The sequence below is a fragment of the Urocitellus parryii genome, chromosome 2 (genome assembly GCF_045843805.1).
Source record: "Urocitellus parryii isolate mUroPar1 chromosome 2, mUroPar1.hap1, whole genome shotgun sequence".
NCBI lineage: Eukaryota > Metazoa > Chordata > Mammalia > Rodentia > Sciuridae > Urocitellus > Urocitellus parryii.
The window spans coordinates 77,263,328-77,284,147 of NC_135532.1; the positions used below are offsets into that span (position 1 = coordinate 77,263,328).

The window sequence follows — 20,820 nt, forward strand, 5'->3', positions numbered from 1 at the left end:
ATCAATAAATGCGATAGATTCTTCTCAGCAAAATAAACAATCTGTGAGGTGAATAGACAGCCTACATCCTGGGAGAATATCTTTACCCCTCAAACATCAGATAGAACTCAAAAAGCTAAGCACCAAAAGAAAACAAACAACCTAATCAATAAATGGGCCAAGGACCTGAACAGACATTCCTCAGAAAATCATATACAATCAATCAATCAACAAATATATGAAAAAAATGTTCATTAACTAGCAATTAGAGCAATTTTAAGATTTCATCTCACTCCAGTCAGAATGGCAGATATTATGAATACAAATAACAAGTGTTGGCGAGGATGTGTGGAAAAAGGTATACTCATACACTGCTGGTGGTGCTGCAAACTTGTGCAGCAAAATGGAAAGCAGTATGGAGATTTCTTGGAAAACTGGGAATGGAGCCACCATTTGAGCCAGCTATGCCTCTGCTGGTTCTATACCCAAAGGACTTAAAACATACGACAGGGACACAACCACATCAATGTTTATAGTAGCACAATTCACAATAGCTAAACTGTAGAACACTCTTCAACAGGTGAATGGATTTTTTTTTAAAAAAGTGGCATATATACACAATGGAATATTACTCAGCAATAAAAGAGAATAAAATCATGGCATTTCCAGGTAAATGAATGGAGTTAGAGAAGATAATGGTAAGTAAAGTTAGCCAATCCCCAAAAAACAAATGCCGAATGTTTTCTCTGATATAAGGTGGCTGATTCATAGGGAAGGGGAGCGTGGGAGGAAGAGATGAACTCTAAATAGGGCAGAGTGGTGGGAGAAGGGAGGGGGTATAGGGTTAAAAGTGATAGTGGAATGTGATCATATTATTATCTAAAGTACATGTATGAAGAAATGAATTAGTGTGAATATACTTTGTATACAACCAGAGATATAAAAATATTGGGCTCTATATGTGTAATAAGAAGTGTAATAATTCTGTTGTCATATATACATAAAAAATTAATAAAAATTTTTTAAGAAATTTTTTACAATATGTTTATTTTATTTATTTTCATGTGGTGCTGTGTATTAAACCCAGTGCCTCACATATGCTAAGCAAGTGCTCTACAACTGAGCTACAGCCCCAGCCCAGAACTTTAAACCACATTTTTAGAAGTTAGAACATAGCCAGCTGTCAAACAAAAGGAATTAATAAATCAAATCATGAAATTTTTATCATATACCTATCATGTCCCAGTATGTTACAATCTACTGAAAGGAGTGATTTTTTTCCATTTTCGGGCCAGGCACTGAATTTAAAATTTCAGGATATTGAAAACAGAAAGAAACAGAAAAGGTTTGTTTTGTTCCTTAAATCTCTAAGATAACGGAGTCAATATTCATATGTTATCCATATTCCATCAAGCTTCATACCAAAGGTGAGGTTTCTCTGAATATATAGACGTGTTTTGTTAGTGCCTACCAAAACATCTCATTTGGGAGTGTGGACTAAAGGGTTTGTCTGAAACTCCATTCAAACTTTAAAGAATGCCTAGGCAACCATTGCAAAAATGTCCCTGCCTTTGTGATAGAAATAATAGATCTTTGGCGAAATCTAGTCATAACCTACCTGCCTGTCTATTTAGGACAGAAAGGGATAAGATTCTTGTTTTGTTCTGTTTTAGTCCTCTAAACAAGGAAGCACCATTTCTAAACCAAGAAGAGTTTTTGGTGGATTGAATCATGGCTCACAAGATATGTCTGTCCATGTCCTAATGCTCAAAACCCATGAATGTGATCCTATGTGGGTGAAAAAAAGAAGAAGAAGAAGAGATCTTTGCAGGTGTGATTTGGTTAAGGGATTTTGTGTGGGCCCTAAATTCAGTGGAAGGTGTAAGAATAAATATGTAACCATACAATGGCCAGACCATTAAAAAAGAAATCAGAACTCTGAGAAACAATCTTTAGCAACCTACCCAGGAAACCGACTCACTATCTACAGTTAGCAGTCCAGGAAGCCAATTTGTTATTTATAAATCAGACATGTAAGAAGTCAGAACAGTCTCTAGTAAAATCCAGAAAATCAAATATAACAATTGCCCTAAAATAGTCACTACCTGATTACTGATGATATTTTCCCTAATTCTTACCTCTGCTTCCAACTCGGAACCAACCCAAGAACACCAAATATACACCCCTGATCAATCACATTGGATGTCTCACTTCTAATTAGCCTGCCTGTAGCTTCCCTATATCTATACCTCCAATCAAATCATACCCACTCCACTGCCTGAGCTAAAATGCAGATGGTAGCAGACTTCCTTGCAATGTCTGAACAAATAGCCTTTGCTTGTTCTCATTTGATTGATCTTCCATTTATTTTCAAGCTGTCCTTATAAGAGAAAGGTAGAGAACAACTTGAGACTCAGACACACAGAAAGACCAAGTGAAGATAGAGACACAGACCCCCAAGTCAAGTAGTCACCAGGCTAGGTATGTCTGAAGCCACCAAAAATTGGAAAAGGCAAGGAGAGCTTCAAAGGGTACAAAGTCTTGTCAACACCTCTGTTTTATAATCTGACTTCCATAACTGTGAGGGAATAAAGTTTTGTTATTGTACACTATCTAGTTTGTGGTAATTTGGTATGGCAGCCCCAGGAAACTAGTTCAAGCTTTTACAAAGGAAAACTTTACCTGTTACATGGTCTTTTCATTAAATATCCATAAACTATAGTGTAAATGCCTTAAAAATAACTGTTAACATTTTTTAAAAATTCCACTGTTTTCATAAAATTTACATGTTAGCGTAAGAATGGGGATTTCCCAGCAGTTCCCCTGAAAAGACAGGCCCAATCTCTGTCTTCAGAATAAATGTTTTAAATCTCTATGAGAAAGAACACATATAGTCAAATAATTAAAATGGAGAAGCACAGTAGACGCCCTCCCAGCCTCTCTACACTTGACCTCTAAGCAATGAACCCTGTTTTTTTAAACATTTTTTTTGAGAGAGAGAATTTTATATTATTATTTGTTTAAGAGAGAGAGAGAGAGAGAGAGAGAGAGAGAATTTTAATATTTATTGTTTAGTTTTTGGCAGACACAACATCTTTGTTTGTACGTGGTGCTGAGGATCGAACCCGGGGCCGCACGCATGCCTGGCGAGCACGCTACCATTTGAGGCACATCCCCAACCCCCCTATTTTTTTTGTAAATCTTAGGTGGCTAATTCCCATATCATGCTAAATGCTCATGGCTAGCAAAGTACTCTCCAATGAGGCTGCCTGTTTCCGCACTACCAGATGTACAGTCCTATGAGTTACTTGTGTTTTTTCCCAATCTGTTTAGGCCACTTGTGTTTGATATTGTGCTTTTATAACATATTATATAAATAAATGAAATAGCATGGAAATAAAGGTTTTCATTTCTTTAAAAACTGTGTTTAATATTTTGGAAAGATCCAATAAAGCTGTATGAGATAACTATTAAAGATTATAAAGATTAAAATTGCGCTCAGATTACTTCACAACCACCTTTAGATTATTTTCCTCTTAAAGGAACAAAATCCTGGTAAATCTTAAAGTGAGTTAGTTGTATGATTTATGCAAGAGATAAAATGCAGAACTCCAATCAGTAGACCATGTGCAAAGAAAAGGCCCTGGGCTTTCTTAATAGATTGGCAAATGAGCAGACAGCTGTTTTAGGAAAAAATAAAAGTTTATGCTGTTACACTTTTTCATGATTTTCTGGCATAACTGTTGTTTTATATTTTTTAAAAAGCTTTGCTTAGATATAATTTATATAACATAAAGTTCATCCTTATACAGTATACAATTCAATGTTTAACCAACTTTCTTCAATTTATTGTTTGGATAGAGATCTGGACTACATCTAAGACAGGGTTTCTGGTATGTGAACAAAATGCTAAAGAAACTATCTGCATCTAGGGTGAGAATTCAAGGAAGGCTATGCTTGAGCTTGAAGATCGAATAAGCAGCAGTTACCTAAACAGGCATACAAAAAGAAGGGTGTCCTAAGTAGAATAAACAACAAATGTAAAGAGGAAGTCATGTGGCCTATCCAAAGAACAGCATTTATTTGAATGGCTTGGGAAGAAGACCATTATTGTTTCAAAATGAATTATGCATCTAAATCATCTCTAAAGAATAAAACAAGAAAGAAAAACAAAACATGCCAGGACTGACTCTAGGAGATTTTGATTCAATTTGTATCTGGGGTGGGGTTCCCTGCATTATTATTTTTTTTTTAAGTTCCACTTTAATTCTGATGTGTAGCCAGGACTGAACACCACAGGGGTAGGATGAGTAAGAATGGGATGACAGATGAAGTTAGTACCCAAAGGTGAAAGGAAATGATTGTAAACACAAAATAACAAACTCTCTTCCCTAACAACTTCAGTATTTTGAAATATTTTCTTTGTGTTTGTTAGTGCCACTTCTGTTGCATGAAAGAATTTGAATTCTCAACACTGTCTATAAATATAGTAAACTTGCTTTAATAACTAAAAGACCTATATTTTGCTTGAGGTAATAGTTAACATAAAACAGTGTACCTTCTGATGAGGTGTACCACTTACCACTCAAGGTTGTTAACAGATGTCCAGGGAAAATACCAATTTGACAAGAACAGTTGACAAATGTATAAAGGAGAATAGGCTCCTAGCTGGGCTGGTTCTCCCAGTCTCTGGTCAAGAAGAAACAGGTGCCCACCTCCAAGAGATTCTGTGTCATTCAGGCAAAGCTTCTTCAGCATTTATCACCTGAGCAATAGTAAAGGGACCTCTTCTTCCATCTTAGCCAGTTCTACAGAGTCTCTTATTCTGAGGAGGCTGGATTTTTTTCACCCTTTACCATAGCACATGCCTTCCATACCTTAGCTGCTCAATATTTGTTAAATCATACTCTTGGAGGAAAGGTAATGGATGCTGAATTGTACCTTTAACATGACTCTAAGAATTGGTGTCTTCTGTCAATAAGAGGCAGTCACTTTTTTTTTTTAACAAGGGCAAAAAAAAGGGGAAGGGGCATAAGCGACCCTTGTGTTGTCAATAAAAGTGAAGGAGCTGTCATGAGGACTGGCCTTGTTCCCAAGAAAGGCAGAATCACCAAAAGGCAAAAAAAAAAAAAAAAAAAAAAAATACACTAAAAAAAATCTCCCCCTAGAAGCCCATTCCTTGAATCTTGGATGGGATTTCTTGCTAAGAGCTGGTGGCAGAATCAGGCTTGGGCTCAATAAACCAAGTGTCCCGACCACACTGCTGGCTCAGCGGGTCATCGGGGCCTGCCCGCCTCCATCCCGCGGACCTGGATGGCCCGGCCAGAAGGTCCTCCACAGCTGTGGCTCCTGCGCCTGTGACCTCAGCAGCGGATCTGACCCTGAACTGCTGAGGGGCGGCGGGTGCTCAGCTCCGATCTGTCCCGGGAATCCCTGGTCCCCAGCCCCTGCCTTCGGGTTTCCACCTGGAGCTGGTGTGGAGGTTGCTGGGGCCATGTGACTGCGGTGAGGGGCAAAGGCGCTTGAGGCTCCCGGCTTCAGCGGCCTGGGGGCTCCGGAGCGAGGCTGAGGGTCATGGCAGAGCAGCTCAGAATGAGGAGCGAGAAGGGGAGTCCGCGTGTGGTGTGAGAGTGTGCAGAGGTTCCAAAGCCCTAAGTGGGCGGGGAGTGGGCAGTGGAGCAGCCTGACCGGTGCAGAGCTGCAGCCTGTGCTCCAAAGCCAAGCATCACATGGTGGACAGGGACTCCATGGTGACAGTCACTCTCGGGGTGGAAATCCATGGTGCCAGGGAAGGCCAGTTGCCACCCTCTCACAGCTGCAGAAATGCACCTCTGCAGGAGCGGAGAGGACAAGGGGCAGTGGGAGAACAGGGTCTGAGCAAAGGGGTCACCAAAAATGTCACCAGGGAGAGACCTTTAACCCCAGGTGGGTTGAAGGTGAGGAGTTGGCTGCCAATCAATAATAACCAGGTAGCTAGGAATCCTGTGGGATTCAAGTTGCAGCCACTTAAGTGATAATTGCTCAGAGTGCACATACTGAGGGGCAATCGGTTAGTCCTTCTGCTTTCATTGCCACAAAAATTCGATTTTCAGGTTAACCTCTGAAACATCAACTTAAGGCTGTCTATTTCATATGGGGGGATGTGACCCAATTTATCAATTATTCAGAACTAATGATAGAGCAGGTAGATTGACACCTTGTAATTAAAAAAACAGGACTTTCTAAGTCAACAAGTAATTTTCTGCTGAAATGTGTTATGTAAAGAAAATAAAGCAGAAAAATTATTGTTCTGGAAAGATGTACCCACATGTTCACAAAAAGAATAAAAGATGACTTTGTCATGTTTCTTTTATGATTAATAGTGGTCTATCTTTTCTGGACACAATAACTGTATTTGTTTATTTTTATATGGTGTTGAGGATGGAACCCAGTGCCTCACACTTGCTAGACAAGCACTCTTCCACTGAGCTACAACCCCAACCCTATTTTGGTTACTTTTTGAGGTCAAGGCAATTAATTCTTTTTTGTTGTTGTTCACCACAAATTTGTGCTGTAACCGTGAGAAAATTGATATTATTTTTTATTCTTACATGCGCCAATTTTTTTTCAGGTAATTTGTTTGGCACAGAAGTCTTCTTAGAAAAACTTTGTGTATTATTGAAGGATGGCAAAAGCAGTTTTAATTGATCTCTTTGGTTTGAAGTTGAACTATCAGGAATACTGCAACCAGGCATTATTGAAGAGATTGAATGCCATCCAATACCACCATACTGCCAAGGCCAAGTTCCTTTGCATAATGGGTTGCAGTAACATGAGCTGTGAAAGGGATGGTGAACATGATAATTGTGAACTGGAAACAAGCAATGGAGTGTTAACTCCCTTGAGAGAATTTGAGATTGTTAATAATCTCAGCATGGTTGCCTCTTTGTATACCATTAAACAAAAATAGATGAAAAGATATGAGCAGCATTAAGGTAATTGTACCTGCACATAGGAAAACCTTAATGAAGGCTCTTATTGATCATCTCTTCACTGAGGTTTACAGTTTTGAGTTTGAAGATTCACAGGTGACTTTGAGGGATTGCTTTTGAAACAGTCCACTGAGATAAATATGAGTTAGAAGAAATCCAGAGTGAAATAGAAACATATTTGAGAAGTCTGCCAGCACTGAAAGGAGAATTAAGTATTATCACATCTCCTTTGATCCAGGTATATTCAGGTATACTCTGTTGTTTTTCTGAATACGTGAAAATCCATTCTTTCTTCAGAGGTTGCTCACTTCTCCCCTCCCTTTCTTATGTTCACTTATTGTTCATTAGCATCATTTGCTATGTGTGTTATGGATGGCCTTGTGGGTCAGGGGTGACAAGGGAAGACTCCTTCAATGCCATACTAAATAAACAAATTTGTTCTAAACAAATTTAGCTTTAAGCAAATTTCCCAGCCCTTCTTTACGATGCAATTTATAAAACTGGAAATCTTTTATTTAGAAGTTCAAAACATCAACTCATTAATACTTTCACAGAAGAGTAAAATTTAAAATAGTCAATCTTCCTTCTTGGTGAGACAGTGTTTACTGTGAGCTATATGCTGTTGGTATGAAAAAAACAGATGAGACAGAAGATACCCTTTGAAGAGCAGTAGTCCCATCTGGAAGGTAAACAGCATAGGTAATAAGAACATATGTAGGTACAAAGTTCTGTCAAAATTAGAAGCCAGATAAATAAGAGCTGGTTGAAGTGATCAGGGAGAACAGGTGGAGAGACTGGCTTTTGTAATGCTTTGTAGTCTTTTGGAGAGCATCCTTTTAATCTTCATTACTTGCCTTCAACAGATATTTTCATACATGGATTTACTACAAGAACAGGTGGGATATCTTATACACCAAGTCTTAGCTCATTCAATCTCTTCAGTAGTTCCAAAGAGATCCCAAGGTAGTTGTTCAAGAAAATCTATGTAGGTTGGCAAATACTGCAGGATTTAATGTGGAGAAATTTTATCAAATAAAGGTGAAATTTTGGTTCATATTTTGAACCATATATTTAGACCATATCAGTGACTACATGGAATTTAATTAAGTTATTTCTCTTTTGCTTCTGGTATTTTATCTAAAATTTTAGTAGTTATTTTTCTTAGATTTATATATCATAGCCTAAAGATCAATTTTATGAGATATATAAATCTAATAAATATATATTTACATAAATATCATATATTTATATAAATCTCATTATATATATACACATATAGATTCTTTTTTCATCTGGAGTGCTTGAATTCTAAAAGTATGGTTAATTTTGGTATCGTAACACTGCCCTTTTTGATATAGAAGAAAGATTCCTGAATGGTAAGAAAGAAAAGCCATTATTTTTTTTTTTTTTAAAGAGAGAGTGAGAGAAGAGAGAGAGAGAGAGAGAATTTTTAATATTTATTTATTTATTTTAGTTCTCGGCGGACACAACATCTTTGTTGGTATGTGGTGCTGAGGATCGAACCCGGGCCGCACGCATGCCAGGCGAGCGCGCTACCGCTTGAGCCACATCCCCAGCCCAAGAAAAGCCATTATTTTCTAAACACTAGTGTCATAATTAAGGAACAATATCTTGTTCCTTACAAAATTCTAGCTTCATTTGAGTCTAGGAAAAATAAATGCAATATTAATTTGATAATAAATTTGAATTCCTTATTAAAATGTTAAATTTATACTTTTTGGAAGACTAGTACCCATTTCAAATATGTGGTATTCACGATGAACTTTACTAAACTCTTAAGTGTTAAGACCTAGTTTCCTTTGAATAAAACATGCAGAGATATTGCATTTAGTATTTTGTATTGAAATGATAGGTTTATTGAATTCTAGTAATTTATGCTGGTTACATGATTTTGCATTGAGATAAGTACTTTTAGAAAAGCTTATGTTATGAGACACCCCATTTTCAAAGCCTTTTTATCATGTGTCTTTGGTATTAGACTGATCATGCCAATGAAGTGGGGATTATGGGAAGGGAGGAGCCTGAGTCTTTTGATGGAATAACCTTGAACCAAAGAGGAATCATAATAGCAGCTCTTGATGCTGACTGGATACCTTTAGTTTTCACAGATCTGTCAAAAAAGCAAGTGGGCTTGCTCACTCTGGTAAGTATACTTAACTAAGCATTTAGGATTTTCTTAAATTTTTAATACAGGAAAAAAATGAATTTTTCTAGTGGGTGTGGCAGTTAATTATATTACTTTGTGATCAATGTAATGATAGGGGTGGGGCCTGTATACTCTTATTATAGGAGCAGATAAAGGGACTATATAAATCAAATGGTATAAATCAGAATAAAGTTCCCAAAGGAGATGGTACCTAGGTAGGTTCCCCAGGAGTCTTTAGGTTTTGACTAAGTGTCAGACTTTGTAAGCAAGGATATTATTAACATTATGGCGTAAGACAATACTACTGTGCCCTTGAACATATCTTTGGCCCTTGCAATTCTTAATGCCAGTAGCACCCCCAGTCATTGCAATAACAAAACAGCAATCCTCCATGCTTGTCTAAGCACTGCCTAGGGACCTGGTGCTGCCTCTGTTTGAGAACCCTTTATATTCAGGCATAAGGGGAGTAGGAATGTCAGGCATGGTTTAGAAAGGAATTCACATAGATGCATCAGCACATGTAAAAGCAGGGAGTTAAAAAAAGCAAGACATGTTTGCAAAACTGCATTTAGTTTAAATGATTATTTGTATTTAACGATAACTGTTGCTGAAGAGCACAGATATACTTTTAGATGCTATACTAAGGTTATAGAATTTTTTGTGAAGGTATTTGAAAATAATATTTAGATTATCATGTGGTTATGATTCCATGTGAAATGAGAACTGATGTTTTGAATTTCTTCTTACTTGTAAATTTGTGACTACTTTGATATTTAGACTATAAAGAAGAAAGTGACATATTTCTTTTGACCTAGCTAAATTAATAGAATTGGTTGAGAAGTCAGGTTTATCACGTAATATTGTCAAAAGTTGTTTAAGTTTTGAATCTCAATTCTTGGTTTTAAAAGGAAATATTATTTACTTCTAATGTTTTGAAATGTTTACTTTTAAGATCTCTCAGATGAAGCAGTCAAAATGAAGTTATAGAAGTGAACTTTCACATTATAATTAAATTAACTTTGAATTTGGATACAATTGGATGCATTACTTATTATTTTATCAGATATCAGAAAGTATAAAATTCTTCTATATGATTAATTTAATAAAAATTCCTCAGCCAGATGTATATATTTGCATATGCATGTTCTTCAGGAAAGAAAAAATTAGAGAGGGGATAAATAAATTATAGGTATGTAAATAATTAAGGATAGCCTCCAAGGCAGAGAGATGCTCTTGTCCATATAAAAGTCTTGACAATATCTATTTTTAGCTCAGAATGCTTTTTTTTTCTAGTTGCTTTCTTCTGAAATCACTGCCTGTAATTTTAGAGGTAGCTCAAAATCATCATGTTAAAAATGCAATATGTTTTTTCCTAAAGCCTTCTCTACCACATGATTTCCTATTTTCGCTACTAATAATCCACTTACTTACCTAGAATCTGATATTTCATTCTGTTCTTCTCATAAACACATATCCAGTGGATTACCAGCAGAAGTTTAATTTATCATCTAAATATTTCTTGCTTTCATCATCTCCTTCCATTATCTGGAAAGATTGGTCTCTTCACCTGAGTGCTTAGTTTTAGAAGCATATACATATGGAGTGCTGAAGGAAGGAGTAAGGGAGCTCCTTACTGTCCAGCTAAATAAGCTGAATCTAACTCCCAATATAAGGAATAAAGGAAAAAAGCAACATTATTTGTTGTTTTTTCCAGAAGTAGATGAGAGCAGGAGTGAAGGAAATGATTTAATCTTAGAATTCCACAGGATACAACAAAGAGGAAGGAAAGTTTATAAAAGGGAAAGTTAATTGAAATAGACTTGTTTTATGTGAAGAAAGTGAGGTAAAAATGAAATAAACTTTCCCTTTTACAAAATACTGCTGAAAGAAATGAAAGAAGAAACAAACAAATGGTAAGAAATCCCATGTTCGTGGATTGGAGGATTTAATATTGATGTCAGTATTACCTAAAGTGGTCTACAGATTTAATGCAATTCCTACAAAATTCCAAAGGCATTGTTTTCTAAATAAATCCATCCCAAAATTTTATTGAAATCCCAATGGGCTTCTGATAGTTGCAGCATTCTCAGGAAATAAATAATAATAATAATGAAAGGAACAATGTTGAATGACTCACATCTCCAAAAACAGTATGGCAATTCCTCAAATTTTCAAAATAAAATTGCCATATGATTTATCAACTATATTTCTGAATATACATTTAAAAGAATTGAAAGCAGAATCTAAAAGACATATTCCATCCCATGTTTATAGTAGCTTTATTCCTAATACCTAAGAGGTGGAAGCAAACTAAACATCCAATGACAGGTGAATGAAAAAACAAATTATGGCATACCACAATGGAATATTATTTAGCCTTATAAAGGTAGGAAATTCTGACATATACTATATCATGGATGAGCCTTGATATTGTTATGCTAATTAAAATAAATCTCTCCCCAAAAGATAAAAACTATGTGATTTTAGTTATGTGAGTAGCTAGAGTAATAAAATTTGTAGAAACAAAGAATAATTATGATGCCAGGGACTCAGGGAAGGGAGAAAGTAGTTATTTAATGGATATAGAGATTCAGATCTGCTGGAGATTGGTTATACAACAGTGTCAATACCCTTAATACTACTGAATTGTACACTTAAAATGGTACATTTTATATGTTTCTTACCACAATTAGTATTTTGTAAAGAAAAAAGACTAAGATGGAATAAACCGGGTGGAAATGAAGTATATAGAACATTTTTTAAAGGAAGAGGACAGTGACTCCCATTTAATAGCTATTCTGTGTCATGTATTTTGTTATAGTACATCTCATTTTTTAAAAAGTACTATATGTAATAATTATGTGATTCACAAACTGAATCTACTCATTTTTAACTTAGACACAAATTGAGTTGAAATTTTATGTTTTAATCTTCCTTATCTCTTTTTCTTCCTATTTACCAGGCTGGAAAGTTACTTTATTAGGTGTTGCTATGGTTACACTGAATGCTATGATAGCAGAATATGGCTGTAGCTTAGTAGATATTTTTGTATTGGGAACTTCTGTAGAACCTTGCTGTTTTACTCTTCCCAGGAGTTGGAAAACACATTTCATAATCTTCATCCTGAATGCATACGACTTTTTAATTCACCCACACCCCATATTGACATCTGTAAAGCCACCAGATAAGATTAATTTCACTGTGGAACTGCAAGTTTGATTATTGTTTATTTATTTTGAAATGAAAATTATTTTAGAGAACTCTAAGAAGTCCAAGAAGACAGGTGACAGATATACACTGCAATATACGCTACACAAAAACTCATTTTAAATATAAAATCTATTCTCAACATATTAAAATGACATAAAATTTCTTGTCTTCTTGTCTGGTATCTCTCATTGATTTGAAAGTGAAGGAAGAAACAGTTAGCCTTGAAAAGATCCAATTTCTTCTTAAACTTAACTGGCATTTACTTGACTTTACAGTCATTCCTCAGGTAAACTCTCTTATAAAAACATTTAGAAAGCTAATATTTTAATATTGTTCATATTTTCTAATTAATTAGAAGGATATATTTATTTTAAAAATATTAGGTGATATAAATATGCAGTCACTTTTCATTTTTTTGTGATCTCATGCATCTTGAATTTAAAAAATTTTGCTTTTAATATCTATTAATAAATATTTGGAAAATTGAAGCTGATTTGAATTGTGTTCCTATTCCAGTCAGTAAAACCTTATTTATTTAATACATAAGTAGAAAATGTTGGAATTGATTTTTCATTTGAGTTGTCAAATAATATCACTAATTTTCATTCATATTTCATATCATAACGTTTTATAGGGAAGCAAGTTTTCAGTGAAAAATTCAGTTAATTAAGAGGAAAGGAGACCATATGGTTAGATGACTAAAATGCACACTCTGTCTAAACCAAATCGCTTAAAAATACTGTTTGAAAAATTTATTCTTAAATAAGCCCTTGATTTTGAGTATAAAATTCTGTAACTAAATTATGTCTACAGGACAGTATGGAAGTTCGTATGTTCTTTTATAAGCTTAGATGATAAAAATCTACCATTTCTTAGCTAGTCCTTGTTGTGTACATAAATAACAATTTGCATTATTCCTACCAGATTTTTTATAGAATTCTTTTACATCATTGTACATACTGTTTTCATATTTCTTTGGCATTTGGTAAAATAAATGCTTGCTGTCTTTCAAAAAATCTTTTTTTTCTTTTTTTTATTGGTTGTTCAAAACATTACAAAGCTCATGACATATCATCTTTCATACATTTGATTCAAGTGAGTTATGAACTCCCATTTTTACCCCAAATACAAATTGCAGAATCACATCAGTTACATATTCACAATTTTTACATAATGCCCTATTAGTGACTGTTGTATTCTGCTGCCTTTCCTATCCCCTACTACCCCCCCTCCCCTCCCATCTTCCCTCTCTACCTCATCTGTTGTTGTTCAGTTCTCTCCCTTGATTTTTTTACCCCCTTTCCCCTCACAACCTCTTATATGTGATTTTGTGTAACGTTGAGGGTTTCCTTCCGTTTCCATGCAATTTCCCTTCTCTCTCCCTTTCCCTCCTACCACTCATCTCTGTTGAATGTTAATCTTTTCCTCATGCTCTTCCTCCCTGCTCAGTTCTTAGTTGCTCTCCTTAAATCAAAGAAGACACTTGGCATTTGTTTTTTAAGGATTGGCTAGCTTCACTTAGCATAATCCGCTCTAATGCCATCCATTTCCCTGCAAATTCCATGATTTTGACATTTTTTAGTGCTGCTTAATACTCCATTGTGTATAAATTCCACATTTTTTTATCCATTCATCTATTGAAGGGCATCTGGGTTGGTTCCACAGTCTAGCTACTGTGAATTGTGCTGCTATGATCATTGATGTGGCAGTATCCTTATAGTATGCTCTTTTAAGGTCTTCAGGGAATAGTCCGAGAAGGGCGATAGCTGGGTCAAATGGTGGTTCCATTCCCAGCTTTCCCAGAAATCTCCATACTGCATTCCATATTGGCCGCACCAATTTGCAGTCCCACCAGCAATGTACAAGTGTACCCTTTTCCCCACATCCTCGCCAGCACTTGTTGTTTGGCTTCATAATGGCTGCCAATCTTACTGGAGTGAGATGGTATCTTAGGGTGGTTTTGATTTGCATTTCTCTGACTGCTAGAGATGGTGAGCATTTTTTTCATGTACTTATTGATTGATTGTATGTCCTCCTCTGAGAAGTGTCTGTTCAGGTCCTTGGCCCATTTGTTGATTGGGTTATTTGTTATCTTATTGTCTAGTTTTTTGAGTTCTTTGTATATTTTGGATATTAGGGCTCTATCTGAAGTGTAAGGAGTAAAAATTTGTTCCCATGATATAGGCTCCCTATTTACCTCTCTTATTGTTTCTCTTGCTGAGAAAAAAACTTTTTAGTTTAAGTAAGTCCCATGTGTTGATTCTTGTTATTAACTCTTGTGCTATGGGTGTCCTATTAAGGAATTTGGAGCCCAATCCCACAATATGTAGATTGGAGCCAACTTTTTCTTCTATCAGGTGCAGAGTTTCTGATTTGATATCAAGCTCTTTGATCCATTTTGAGTTAACTTTTGTGCATGGCGAGAGAAAGGGGTTCAGCTTCATTTTGTTGCATATGGATTTCCAGTTTTCCCACCACCATTTGTTGAAGATACTATCCTTCCTCCATTGCATGTTTTTAGCCACTTTATCAAATATAAGATAGTTGTAACTTTGTGGATTAGTCTCTGTGTCCTCTATTCTGTACCATCAGTCCACCCGCTTGTTTGGGTACCAGTACCATGCTGTTTTTGTTACTATTGCTCTGTACTATAGTTTGAAATCTGGTATCGCTATACCTCCAGATTCACACTTCCTGCTTAGAATTGCTTTTGCTATTCTAGGTCTTTTGTTTTTCCATATGAATTTCATGATTGCTTTATCAATTTCTACAAGAAATGCCATTGGGATTTTGATTGGCATCGCGTTAAACCTGTAGAGAATTTTGGGTAATATCGCCATTTTGATGATGTTAGTTCTGCCTATCCATGAACAGGGTACATTTTTCCATCTTCTAAGATCTTCTTCTATCTCTCTCTTTAGGGTTCTGTAGTTTTCATTGTATAAATCTTTCACCTCTTTTGTTAGGTTGATTCCCAAGTATTTTATTTTTTTTTTGAGGATATTGTGAATGGAGTGGTTTTCCTCATTTCCATTTCAGAAGTTTTGTTGCTAATATACAGGAATGCCTTTGATTTATACGTGTTGATTTTATGTCCTGCCAGTTTGCTAAATTCATTTATTAACTCTAGCGGTTTCTTTGTAGACCCTTTTGGGTCTGTTAGATATATTATCATATCATCCACAAATAGTGATAATTTAAGTTCTTCTTTTCCTATTTTTATGCCTTTGATTTCTTTTGTCTGTCTAATTGCTCTGGCTACTATTTTAAGAACTAAATTGAATAGAAGTGATGAGAGAGGGCATCCCTGTCTAGTTCCAGATTTTAGAGGGAATGCCTTCAATTTTTCTCCATTTAGAATGATGCTAGCCTGAGGCTTAGCATATATAGCTTTTACATTGTTGAGGTAAGTTCCTGTTATCCATAGTTTTTCTAGTGTTTTGAACATAAAGGGATGCTGTACTTTGTCAAATGCTTTTTCTGCATCTATTGAGATGATCACATGGTTCTTGTCTTTAAGTCTATTGCTGTGGTGAATAGTATTTATTGATTTCTGTATATTGAACCAGCCTTGCATCCCAGGGATGAATCCTACTTGATCATGGTGCACAATTTTTTTGATATGCTTTTGTATTCGATTCGCCAGGATTTTATTGAGAATTTTTGCATCTTAGTTCATTAGGGATACTGGTCTGTAGTTTTCATTCTTTGAAGTGTCTTTGTCTGGTTTCGGGATCAGGGTGATGTTGGCCTCATAGAATGAATTTAGAAGAGCTCCTTCTTTTTCTATTTTTTTGAAATAGCTTGAAAAGTATTGGTATTAATTCTTCTTTGAAGGTTTTGTAAAACTCTGCTGTATACCCATCTGGTCCAGGGCTTTTCTTGGTTGGTAGTCTTTTGATGGCCTCTTATATTTCTTCCTTTGTTATTGGTCTGTTTAAATTGTGTGCGTCTTCCTGACTCAATCTGGGCAGATCATATGACTTAAGAATTTATCGATATCTTCACTATCTTCTATTTTATTGGAATATAGGGTTTTAAAATACTTTCTAATTATCTTCTGTATTTCTGTAGTGTCTGTTGTGGTATTGCCTTTTTCATCCCGTATGTTAGTAATTTGAGTTCTCTCTCTTCTCTTCATTAGCATGGCTAAGGGTCTGTCGATCTTATTTATTTTTTCAAAGAACCAACTTTTAGTTTTATCAATTTTTTCAATGGTTTTTTTTTGTTTCAATTTCGTTGATTTCCGATCTGATTTTAATTATTTCTTGTCTTCTACTACATTTGCTGTTGTTTTGCTCTTCCTTTTCAAGGGTTTTAGGATGTAGCGTGAGTTCATATATTTGTTGTTTTTTTCTTTTTTTTCCAGGAAATGAATTTCCCTCTTAAAACTGATTTCATTGTGTCCCATAGATTCCGGTATGTTGTGTCTGTATTGTCATTTATCTCTAAGATTTTTTTTATTTCCTCCTTTATGTCTTCTGTAACCCATTGATCATTCAGTAACATATTGTTCATTTTCCATGTGATGTAGGATTTTTCCTTCCTTCTTTTATCATTGATTTCCAGTTTCATTCCATTATGATCAGATATGGTGCATGGTATTATCTCCACATCTTTATATTTACTAAGAGTTGCCCTATGGCATAATATATGATCTATCTTTGAGTAAGATCCATGTGCTGCTGAGAAGAACGTGTATGCACTTGATGATGGTTGATATATTCTATATATGTCAGTTAAGTCTAGGTTATTGATTGCGTTATTGAGTTTTATATTTTCTTTGTTCAGCTTTTGTCTAGAGGATCTGTCCAATGGTGAGAGCAGTGTGTTGAAGTCCCCCATAATTATTGTGTTGTGGTTCATTTGACTCTTGAACTTGAGGAGAGTTTGTTTTATGATCGTTGCAGCACCATTGTTTGGTGCATACAAATTGATAATTGTTATGTCTTATTGGTGGATGGTTCCTTTTAACAGGATATAGTGTCCTTCTTTATCCCTTTTTATTAACTTAGGTTTGAAGTTGATTTTATTCAATATGAGTATGGCCACCCCTGCTTGCTTCCGAGGGCCATGTGAGTGGTATGATTTTTCCCAACATTTCACCTTCAGCCTGTGTATGTCTTTTCCTATCATATGAGTCTCCTGAAGGCAGCATATTGTTGGATTTGTTTTTTTAATCCAGGTTACTAGCCTATGTCTCTTGATTGGTGAATTTAGGCCATTAACATTTAAGGTTACAATTGAAATATGGTTTGTACTTCCAGTCATGTTTATTTATTTATTTATTTTAGTTTGGCTAGTTTTTACTCTTTGGTTATTTTCCTCCCCCTTTACTGAGATACCTCCCACTGTTAGTTTGGGGTGCTATTTTTCAATTCCTCTTCTTGTAGCATTTTGCTCAAAATGCTTTGCAGTGCAGGTTTTCTGGCTGCAAATTCTTTTAGCTTTTGTTTATCATGAAATATTTTAATTTCATTGTCAAATCTGAAGCTTAATTTTGCTGGATACAGTATTCTTGGTTGGAATCCATTATTTTTCAGCATTTGAAATACGTTGTTCCAGGATCTTCTCGCTTTCAAAGTCTGTGATGATAAATCAGTCATTAACCTAATTGGTTTACCCCTGAATGTAATCTGCCTCCTTTCTCTCGTAGGTTTTAATATTCTCTCCTTGTTCTGTATGTTAGCTATCTTCATAATTATATGTCTTGGAGTTGGTCTATTATGGTTTTGGATGTTTGGGGTCCTGTAGGCTTCCAGGATTTGGCAATCCATTCCATCTTTCATCTCTGGGAAGTTCTCTAGGATTATTTCATTTAATAGGTTGTCCATTCCTTTGGTTTGAAACTCTGTGCCTTCTTCTATCCCAATGACTCTCAAATTTGTTTTTTTCATGAGATCCCATATCTCTTGGATAGATTGCTTGTGAGATTTAAGCATCTTTTCTGTGTTGACTATATTCTTTTCAAGTTGATAAACTTTGTCTTCATTATCTGATGTTCTGACTTCTACTTGATCTAGTCTATTTGTAATATTCTCGTTAGAGTTTTTAATCTGGTTTATGGTTTCCTGCATTTCTAGGATTACTGTTTGTTTTTTTTTTAAATCTATCTCCTGGTAAAGCTCATTCTTTGCAGCTTGAATTTGTTTGTTTAATTCGTTTTCAAAATATACTTTCATTGCTTGGACTTGCTGTCTCATGTCTTCTCTCATATTCCGTTCCATCTGAGTTAGGTTGATTTCTTTCCTTGTCCATGTTTCTGATGCTTCTAGGTCCCCCTGTAGATTTAAGTTGTCCTGCATTGTTTGTAATCCTTTTTTTCCCTTGTTTTTTCATGTTGTTCATGTTACTTTCCAGCTCTGTTTGACTGCTTTGTAACTTCTTTCTCCTATACATTTGTTTTGGCTTTGTATATCTCTGTTGTCTCTCCTTTGTGGTGGGAGATTATGCCAAGAAATGTTGGGCTTTATTTTACTTTAAAGCTGATTCATTCAATTCATAAAAGGCTTCCGGGTTCTGTATGCATATAGTGATTTGTTGTTTGTTCTTAGGACTTTATGTTTAGGTTAGGTGCTATGATGTTATGAGGGTTAGTATGTCTTGGCTACTTTAGAAGATTGCTCTACTGAAGGTGGATACTAACAGGCAATTGGATCAGGATGTTGGTAGTAGCTAGGTATTTAGGAGCCCTATAGACAGCCTCGAGACATTCACCTATTTGCATTTAGGCAATTACATGTAATGGAAGATGAAATGCTTGGGATGAAAGTTGGGGGGTAGGGGAATGAAGGTGCTCTTAAAAAGAATGAAGGAGAGAGATAGATTAGAGGAGAATGAAAATAACAATAAAACTTGAAATGGGAAAGAAAGAAGGAAAAGGGGAGAAGGGAACAGAGAGAGAAGAAGAAAAAAAATTGAAGTCTTAGAGATCCATTTTCTTCTCTTCCAGTAGGCGGAGCTGTGCTCTCCGAGCGGAGCTTCTGCTCTCTACCTGCCCATAGCAATCCCTGTAAGGCCTCTCCTGGGAGTCTCTCAGACTTGTCAGTCCAGAGCCGTTTCACTTCTCCAGCCCTCACCCCCCTTCCTCCTGTCAGCCGGCCAGCCAGGTCCTGTTCACCAGAAGCGGTTCCCCAGAGATCTAGTTACACTTGCAGCTCCACGTGTGTCTCATTTAAGCCCCAGTGCTGTGGTAAACTGGCGGCTAAGACCTTGGGAGTCACCGCTGGTGATATGGGGGGATGGGGGTCGGGGATCCCCTCTGCTTCCCTACAGACAGGACCCCTGAGAGGTTCATCAAGTTTCCTGGCTGCTTGTATCTGGATGGGGAGGGAATCACACACCTGCTAAAGTGCATTCTGCTGGGAAGGAATTCCATCAGCTGAACTCCGATGATGTCACCTCTCTACTATGGCGGGCCCCAGGCTCCTTGCCTGGGTGTCCAAGGGAGGGGTGGGACTGGTCCGTCCCCGGTTGGCCTCAGCTCCTGGCTCGCTATTTCATAAAGGCTTGGCTAAAGACCTCTTCCTTCCAAGCTGCGTCTTGGAGGCTAGTGGGACCCAGTCACGTTGGCTGCGGGCGGACAGGCTGGCAGCCGCTCTGCGGCACTAGGACTGCGGCTGGCAGATCTGGACCCCTGCATCTCGTGGCGGGGATTTGCTCGTCTGGGACAAACTGTCACTTCAAAAAATCCTAGTAGCTCCCGGCCGGTCTCTCTTCAGTGGAATTTTGCTAGGAGATTCTCCGTTGGTAGAATCTAAGCGTTATCTATGTGTCTTTATGACCCCATCACTGAGGGGGTATTGAAAGCGCTGCCTCTCTGCCCGCAGCCATGTTGGATCCCCTCAAAAAATCTTTACCCTAAGGATTCTTCTAGAACAAGGAGGAATTCTTTCACAGAATATTTACTACCTGAATCAGGATCTCAACCTTTGTACATCTTGCCATCCTGACAAATTTTTCTCCCATGTCCGAGATGGCCTTAATTTTGGCACATAGATTGGCTTCATATTGATTAGAGAATAAGGTACTGGGTTCTCTCTTCCCTTTCCAGGCTCTCTTGTCTCTTTCTCTGACTCCCTTTCTTTCTCCTTCTTTCTTTTTCTTTCTTCTTCTTCCTCTTTCAGGCTTTTTCTCCCCTTATTTAAAAAAAATAATTAATTATACATGATTTTACCCTTTTATTCCTATAAAAAGTATTGGGGGCTGGGATGTGGCTCAAGCGATAGGAGAGTGCTCACCTGACATGCGTGGGTTGCTGGGTTCAATCCTCAGCACCACATAAAAATGAACTAAAGATGTTGTGTCCACTAAAAACTAAAAACTAAATATTAAAAAAATCTCTCTCTCTCTCTCACTCTCTCTCTCTCTCAAAAAAAAAGAATTGTTTTTTCTTTTTTATTGAGACCACAGTAGTAGAAAACTTCATTTTCAGTAACATATTCTATTATAAAAATGAGCAATTCTTTTTCCTATTTAGTGAATAATCAGGCA

At 36.5% G+C, this 20,820-nt stretch overlaps 1 pseudogene; it reads left to right on the forward strand.

Annotated features, from left to right (window-relative positions):
* The first annotated feature begins 6,643 nt into the window (after window positions 1-6,643).
* Window positions 6,644-20,352, forward strand: LOC113177669 (purine nucleoside phosphorylase LACC1-like; annotated as a pseudogene).
* Window positions 20,353-20,820: the final 468 nt, after the last annotated feature.